Source organism: Cydia splendana, chromosome 11 (assembly GCF_910591565.1).
Source record: "Cydia splendana chromosome 11, ilCydSple1.2, whole genome shotgun sequence".
NCBI lineage: Eukaryota > Metazoa > Arthropoda > Insecta > Lepidoptera > Tortricidae > Cydia > Cydia splendana.
This window is the reverse complement of record NC_085970.1, coordinates 9586301-9594322: the sequence shown is the minus strand read 5'-3', so window position 1 is coordinate 9594322 and position 8022 is coordinate 9586301. Positions and strand designations below refer to the sequence as shown.

The 8022-nt window shown below is 35.3% G+C and overlaps 1 protein-coding gene across 1 annotated transcript in view; it reads left to right on the top strand.

Annotated features, from left to right (window-relative positions):
• Positions 1-301: 301 nt before the first annotated feature.
• The window catches only part of LOC134794924 (uncharacterized), a 157780-nt gene continuing 150059 nt past the window's right edge, over positions 302-8022 (top strand). Inside the window, exon 1 of the mRNA XM_063766781.1 lies at positions 302-317. The gene's annotated coding sequence lies outside the window, so the exon portion shown is untranslated. The remainder of the gene's footprint in view (positions 318-8022) is intronic.

The window sequence follows — 8022 nt, the reverse complement described above, 5'->3', positions numbered from 1 at the left end:
GGTAAGAGAAGATAACCTTTTAATTTAACTTTTGATGTGTGTGGTGGTAAAAAGTCGTGGGTTCAAACCTCGGTTGTGCTAATAGTGCAGAAAAAATCGTGATGGAAAAGAAATTACTATAAATACGGTCAGAAACTTTATCATACACAGACATGAGATTAAGTCCTTAGAAGAAAATATATAAAAACATGAGTTATAGTATCTCGTCTCGTTTCTTATGTCTAAATGTTTTATTTTCCGAAGCACTGATAGAGTTAGACTTGTAAAGTTGTAATGTAAAAGTGATCATTGAAGTAGTTGTCGAGAACATTGTGAATGTTGAATCTAGTCCGATGCAAGTCATGCATCTTGAAATGTTTAATTTTTGAGAAAAGAAGTTTGGCTTAGCTTAAAAAAGTGTTCTACGTTGTTTTCTTTATTTTTGGTGGTGGTATGTTTTCTAATTCTTTTTTTCAATAATCTTGTTGATATACAAAAAAAATATATGATTTTTTATAAAATAAATGTTAATTTTTGAAACGCAAAGTCGCTTCGAGTTTGCTCAGAGAAATGTCCGGCGTTGGTTCTATTCTTTTATACATGTTCGTTGGTGTTGGTTTCTGTTTTATAATTATTTTTAAAATAATTTGAAATAAATATATTTTAATAATCATCCACAGGGGTATGAGGGAAAATGCTTGAATAAACAAATAAAAGGTTTTATTTAATAAAAATAAATGTTTAATTTTTGAAGTAACGAGTTTGGGTTTGCTAAGTGTCCTGCGTTGGTTTTATTGTTTCATAAAGTTTTCGTTGGTGTTGATTTCTATTCAATGCATAAATTGAACAGAATTCATTAAAATAATTCTAAATAAATGAATTTTAATAATTTTCGGGGGTATGTGGGAAAATGCTTGAATAAACAAATAAAAGGTTTTATTTAATAAAAATAAACGTTTAATTTTAGAAGAAACTACTTTGGGTTTGCTTAGATAAGTGTCCTGCGTCGGTTTTATTGTTTCATAAATTGAAACAGAATTCCTTTAAATAATTCGAAATAAATGTGTTTTAATAATCATCGGGGGTATGTGGGAAAATGCTTGAATAAACAAATAAAAGGTTTTATTTAATAAAAATAAATGTTTATTTTTTGAAGAAACGACTTTGGGTTTGCTTAGATAAGTGTCCTGCGTCGGTTTTATTGTTTCATAAATTGAAACAGAATTCCTTTAAATAATTCGAAATAAATGTGTTTTAATAATCATCGGGGGTATGTGGGAAAATGCTTGAATAAACAAATAAAAGGTTTTATTTAATAAAAATAAATGTTTAATTTTGGAAGAAACGACTTTGGGTTTGCTTAGATAAGTGTCCTGCGTCGGTTTTATTGCTTCATAAATTGAAACAGAATTCCTTTAAATAATTTGAAAACAATATATTTTAATAATCATCGGGGGTAAGTGGAAAAATGCTTGAATAAACAAATAAAAGGTTTTATTTATTAAAAATAAATGTATATTTTTTTAAGAAACGACTTTGGGTTTGCTTAGATAAGTGTCCTGCGTCGGTTTTATTGTTTCATAATATGTTTGTTGGTGTTGGTTTCTATTTAATGCATAAATAGAAACAAAATTCCTTAAAATAATTTTAAATAAAAATAATTTAATAATCGTCGAGGGTATGTGGGAAAATCCTTGACTAAACAAATAAAAGGTTTTACTTATATTAAAAAAAAAATATTTTTGAAGAAACGAGTTTGGGTTTGCTAAGACAATAAAATTGTCCTGCGTTGGTTTTATTGCTTCATAATATGTTCGTGGGTGTTAGTTTCTATTCAATGCAAAACATTGAAACAAAATTTCTTAAAATTATTTGAAATAAATATATATTTCATTTTTGAAGAAACGAGTTTGAGAGACAGTTAAAATGAGTGACGTTTGAGGTCTTGCTCGTGTAACTCCATGTGTTGGAGTTTCCTGCAGTGAGGGTTTCATCGTTAGCGGGTTCTTCGTCTTCGTCCGTATCAAGAAGAGTGATAATCCAGTTCAGGATCAACGTGAGATTCTTCAGGTGGGTCTACGCTAGACGAACCGAGCACGAGCGAAGCACGAGCGGAGCCGTTCTCGGCTTCGTCGTTCGCGGCGTCAAGTGTGGACGTACAACGAACCTACAACGATCACTTTCCTCGAACGTAGTTTTCCGCAGTGTGCTCGTGGCAATTGGCGAATATGGACGATATTAATAATATTGCAGCAAGCCGCCGCTGCTGTTGCAGCGGCTGCTGCAATAAACTAATAATTTTATTTTTGCACAATTCTACATCCTTATTCAATTCTTGGGATATACGAGACCATGCATCAATCTTCTTATTTTTTTATAGTAATCCTCATGTTTTGGGTCCCATATCAATGGATTATTTTGATATAATTTAATTAATTGCAAGGAAGCATCTTCGGTCCACGTTTCCATGATGCTCGGCTCGAGCGACCGACGTCTGTCACTAAACACGTCCACGAGCGCACTGCGAGCGCGAAGCAAATCCCTTTGTGTTCGTCAAAAAAACCGACAACTGGCGGAACGCAGCCGAGCACGAACGAAACGCTCGCAGCGCGTTCGCAATTCGTCTAAAGTCGGTCCACATTAGACGAATTGTGTTCGGCTCGTGCTCGGCTCGCCTAGCGTAGACGCACCTTTCGAGAATGAGTCTCAATTCTTCAATCGACATCGCGAAATAATAGTTAAAAGAGTTTGTTTAGAAACGTTAGGTTCAATGTCCCACGCTACGTAAGGATCACCGTTGTGCGTATCTTGATGAGTTTACTTCGTCAGCAAGCTCCAATACTAGCGCAGTCAAATCGGTGTCTATGTTCAAAATCGAATCGTTCGTTCCAAGTAGATGCATAACCGGGTCAATCGTGGAAAGCTTGTTCGGAGTATCAGTGTTCATAGCCGGGTCATTAGTGGAATGCTTTCCACTAATGACCCTTGCTTTTGTCAGAAAATCCATAGCCAGGTCAAAATAGAAATACAATATACATACGAGTAACACGATACGGAGATGCGCAGTGGCCAAAGGACAATTTCTTCACGCAGGCGTTGTAAGAGGGTGCAATAGTAATCATAAGCATTTATGGTTTCACGAGTTCACCCTTTTAAAGTTCCAAAAAAACTGAAGCCATTGCCTTCTTGACTGATAAAATGTGAACTACGCCAATATGTTCAAGAAATCATGCGCATAGATTACAATAATCCCAAGAGGATGCTAGAAATAATATAAGACAAAATTATCTAGAAAACTAAGTTATGATTTATTGGAAATGGCAGAGCGCGGCGGTGTGGATGACCCATCATCATGAATGATAAACTCCGTCCTTGGTCTTTTTTATACTTATAAGTATTTTCATGAAATTTTATAAAATTAGTTTTGATTGTAATAAACTCCATCCTTGGTCTTTTTTACACTTATAAGTATTTTCATGAAATTTTATAAAATTAGTTTTGATTGTTATAAACTCCATCCTTGGTCTTTTTTACACTTTTAAGTATTTTCATGAAATTTTATAAAATTAGTTTTGATTATAATAAACTCGATCCTTGGTCTATTATTACACTTATAAATATTTTCATGAAATTTTATAAAATTAGTTTTGATTGTAATAAACTCTGTCCTTGGTCTTTTTTACACTTATAAGTATTTTCATGAAATCTTTATTATCTCTTATCTTATCTTTGTATCTTTTAATGAATGCAGGTCAGAAAATCCATAGCCAGATCAAAATAGAAATACAATATACATAACACGATACGGAGATGCGTAGTAGCCAAAGGACAATTTGTTCACGCAGGCGTTGTAAGAGGGTGCAATAGTAATCATCTACGGTTTCACCAGTTCACCCTTTTAAAAGTCCAAAAAAAACTGAAGCCATTGCCTTCTTGACTGATAAAATGACCTAAACTGAACTACGCCAATATGTTCAAGAAATCATGCGCATAGATTACAAGAATCCCAAGAGGATGCTAGAAATAATTTAGACAAAATTATCTAGAAAACTAAGTTATGATTTAAAAACAAATCCAATAACATATACAATAGGAGATTTAGTATTAGTCAAAAAGGAAGATAGAGATAAAATGGACCCTGTGTATAAGGGACCATATACCTACTGTTAATGAAGATCAAGGTACAAATGTTAAAATATTAGTTTTAGGTAAAGAACACATTGTGCATAAAAATAGAACAAAACCTTACTACACATCAATGAAACAACAAACACATTAAATAAGGTACAAGTATATTAATAAAAATAAAAAACAATTAATAATTATCACTTCCACTCCAAAAGTCAACATTGCCACTAAACAGAGACTCGAAGTCGACATCACTAATATCAAAGAACTCTCCACCAAAGTCAACAGCTTCCTCGACAGCCACCGACAGCCCCTCCATGTGGCGCCAAATCACATGCCAATACCGCCCATAAGGCGTCAACATGTGATCCACTAACAATGACTGCCCGTCGGGACCCACCACATACAGAACCGCTGCAAGAAGGGGCGCGGGGTTATTGGGGCACATCAAGTGATGGCCAACAGACACATCAAAAATGCTCACATACTCGAGCTCGTCCGCCACAGTATAACAGAAACATAGATAGTACAACAGAAAAAGGCCATCCCGTTCCGAAGGCTAAAGGACTGGCAAGCCACAAACACGGCATGCAACGTCACATCGACATCAGATACATTTACTAGGTAAAATGACATGATTAAGAACAGTCCCCAACGAGAGCAAGGAAGTGAATAAATTAATCATAAAACTTAAAATGGCCTAAACTGAATTACATCAATATGTTCGAGAAATTATGCTAGAAAAATATTCTAGGACGAAATATGGTAGGAGCTTCTTTTAAAATACAATAAAATTTCATGTAGAGAATGTTTCCACTTTCTGGATCCTCCCGATCCCAATTATTACTCTCTCTTGTTAAAAATTTGCAGCAACTCTCTCAAAAATATGTAAAATGTAGGGAGGACGTCTTCCGACAAGTTCTTGCGAGAAGCGACTTGCAGATGCAAAAACAAAAAAGATTTTTTTTTCTTTGCAATACCTTGATTACGTCAAGGGATTTTTAGCACACTTGTTATCTTGAAGTAATTCATTTCACGCAATATCTCATCAGGTGTTCCATCTTCATCCAGATTAATTTCTTTCGGTGTTCGGTCTCTTGAGTCTTGACCCGAGGCTTCGAAAGTCTATATTGGTATAAAAGATTCTCTTCTTTAACTGAAGTTTTGATTCCTAATGGCAGTAGTTATTGCACTATCTACTCCCTGACCTCGTGCTCGGTGTACAGTCCAACCATGACGATTGGTTCTGTCATAAGTTAGCCTTACCGTTATTCGTCATCTTTTCGATTCTAGATATAAAGATTCTCTTCTTAATTGAAGTTTTGATGACAGTAGTTATTGCATTATCTACTAACTGACCTCGTGCTCGGTGTACAGACCAACCATGACGATTGGTTCTGTCATTAGTTAACCTTACCGTTATTCGTCATCTTTTCGATTTTAGATATAAAACTTCTCTTCTTTCGTTGAAGTTTTGATTTCTACTGACAGTGATTATTGCACTATCTACTCCCTGACCTCGTGCTCGTCGTGCAGACCAACCATAACGATTGGTTCTGTCATTAGTTAGCCTTACTATTATTCGTCATCTATTCGATTTTAGATATAAAACTTCTCTTCTTTCATTGAAGTTTTGATTTCTACTGACAGTGAGTATTGCACTATCTACTCCCTGACCTCGTGCTCGTCGTACAGACCAACCATGACAATTGGTTCTGTCATTAGTTAGCCTTACCGTTATTCGTCATTTATTCGATTTTAGATATAAAACTTCTCTTCTTTCGTTGAAGTTTTGATTTCTACTGACAGTGATTATTGCACTATCTAATCCCTGACCTCGTGGTCTGCGTACAGATCGTCTATGACGATTGGTTTTGTCATTAGTTTTCAGTTTAGAAGAACTTATTTTTAGTTAAATTTATTTTTTTATTTTAAGTATCGTTGGCGCCGGGCTTTTTCGACGACGGAATAAGAAAGAAAAATATAATACCTATGTATTCAATAAAAACAAATTACGGTGAACTCAAAGGGAGGGGGGGTTCTTTTTGGTTCTACTTCTTCCGGGATTCCAATCACCCAATGTCCTTCTACATGTCTGCCTCTGTTATATTTTCTTTTCCCAAATTTTGAGTCGCCTATCTGGGCACCAATAATACCAATATGTCCCCAGATCTTTCATTATAGGGACACACCTATATCGATCGTACTTCCGTCTTCAATAATTCCAATCACTCAATGTCCTTCCACATGTCTGCCTCTGTTATATTTTCTTTTGCCAAATTTAAATCCACCTAACTGTGGACTTTAAAAAGACGATGAAGCTGGTGAATATTCTTTTAAGTGTTCATTTTAACGGATTAAATTAATTAACGTTCTTGTATAAGTATTTTATGTCTTTAAGACTCCATCCGTTGTCTTCTTTTTCCGATGTTTGAAATTTTTTTGAGTTTTTAAATTTTCTAAATATTCTTCTCTGTTATCACGTTTACAAATAGTCCAACTCAAAACGTTAACATCGCAAAAATTTTGATTCCTTTAGATTCTTGTATGAATTCTGTATGTATTTAATATAAAACTAACCTCGTAAATTGTCAGCTGTTGAATAGCGTCATCTATTAAATTATTTAAAGATGTTTTAATACCCTCAAAAAAACTTCTGGTGTCTCAAATTCAAGGTTAGTTTTTTTCCGGATTGGATGATATTCTATAAGTTAATAATCTGTTTCCAAATGCAGTTTCAATAAGTTCAACATTGGGATAAGAATGTTGAAATTTTAAACTATTATTTTTATGAATATTACTTCTTAAACGCTGGGCTCAGTAGGTAGGTAGGCTTGGTAGGCGTACTAGTTTGGCAGGCGGTCGGAGCAATGTAACATTATTAACTCTTGGCCTAATGCTAGGTACTTAACTGGGTTATATCGCCCAACCGGAACCACTGATTCTAGATTTGATATTATATAGAATTAAACATGTTTTACTGTACAAAGTTAGAGAACACTTAGGCCCTTAGGCGATATTTCATCGCAAGAGCTAATTTAATCGTCAGCGCCGTCCTCTCTGGAGTCTGGAATTCGGTGTTTAAACTAACCTACTTCAATGCTTTGTGCAAAGCATGGTTAATATTTTGGGTTAGTGCCCCGTCAGCGTCTATGACTGCATCGCATCTCCTCCGCATCGAAGCTACAAGGGTTTCGCACAAATTTGATCCGCGCAACGAGTCCCACACCGTGCGTTTTTGGTCCTTTCGGATCTCGTAATGATTTGATTTGCAAAATGCCGCGTCGGGGTGAACGGATTCTGGTAGAAGGCTGCCATAATTTTTCTCACGCCGGCTGGATTAATCAACCTAGGTGGAGCTGGTCGCCTTCTTGCAATAACGTTGCCATTACTCTCGAAATGGTTAACCCATTTAGCGACATTGTTCCTCTGCAAACAAGATAATATAACAATATTAAGAAGGAGTAAAGTATTGATTATAGCTACTAAATACAAAAAAAAATTGAAGCATAGGCTTTCACTCACTTAATGATCGTAAACGTCCCGCAACCATCACACCAAATTTCCGCAGTGTCCAATAACACAAATACATTTTGATTAAAACTTAAGTCTACATAAAAATGTCTTATATTTAAATTTACAAAATCTCCACACCCCGCTCAATTGTCTCTGGCCACGAAATGCGTCTCATCCCATGGCCAAACTAATCCATTATTTATAGAATTTAATAATTCTCCACGGTCTAAAAACACATCCACATCTATAAATGGGTCCATTTCGTTCAAACACAGATGAAACAATGACTTGAGGGCCGAAACGAAATCCACTTTAAGTTTGAGGTTTAAAGTTGCTGTGTCAAGTGCCCTCGGACAAACTACTTTATATTCAAAATCGAATTTGATGCATATCAGTACG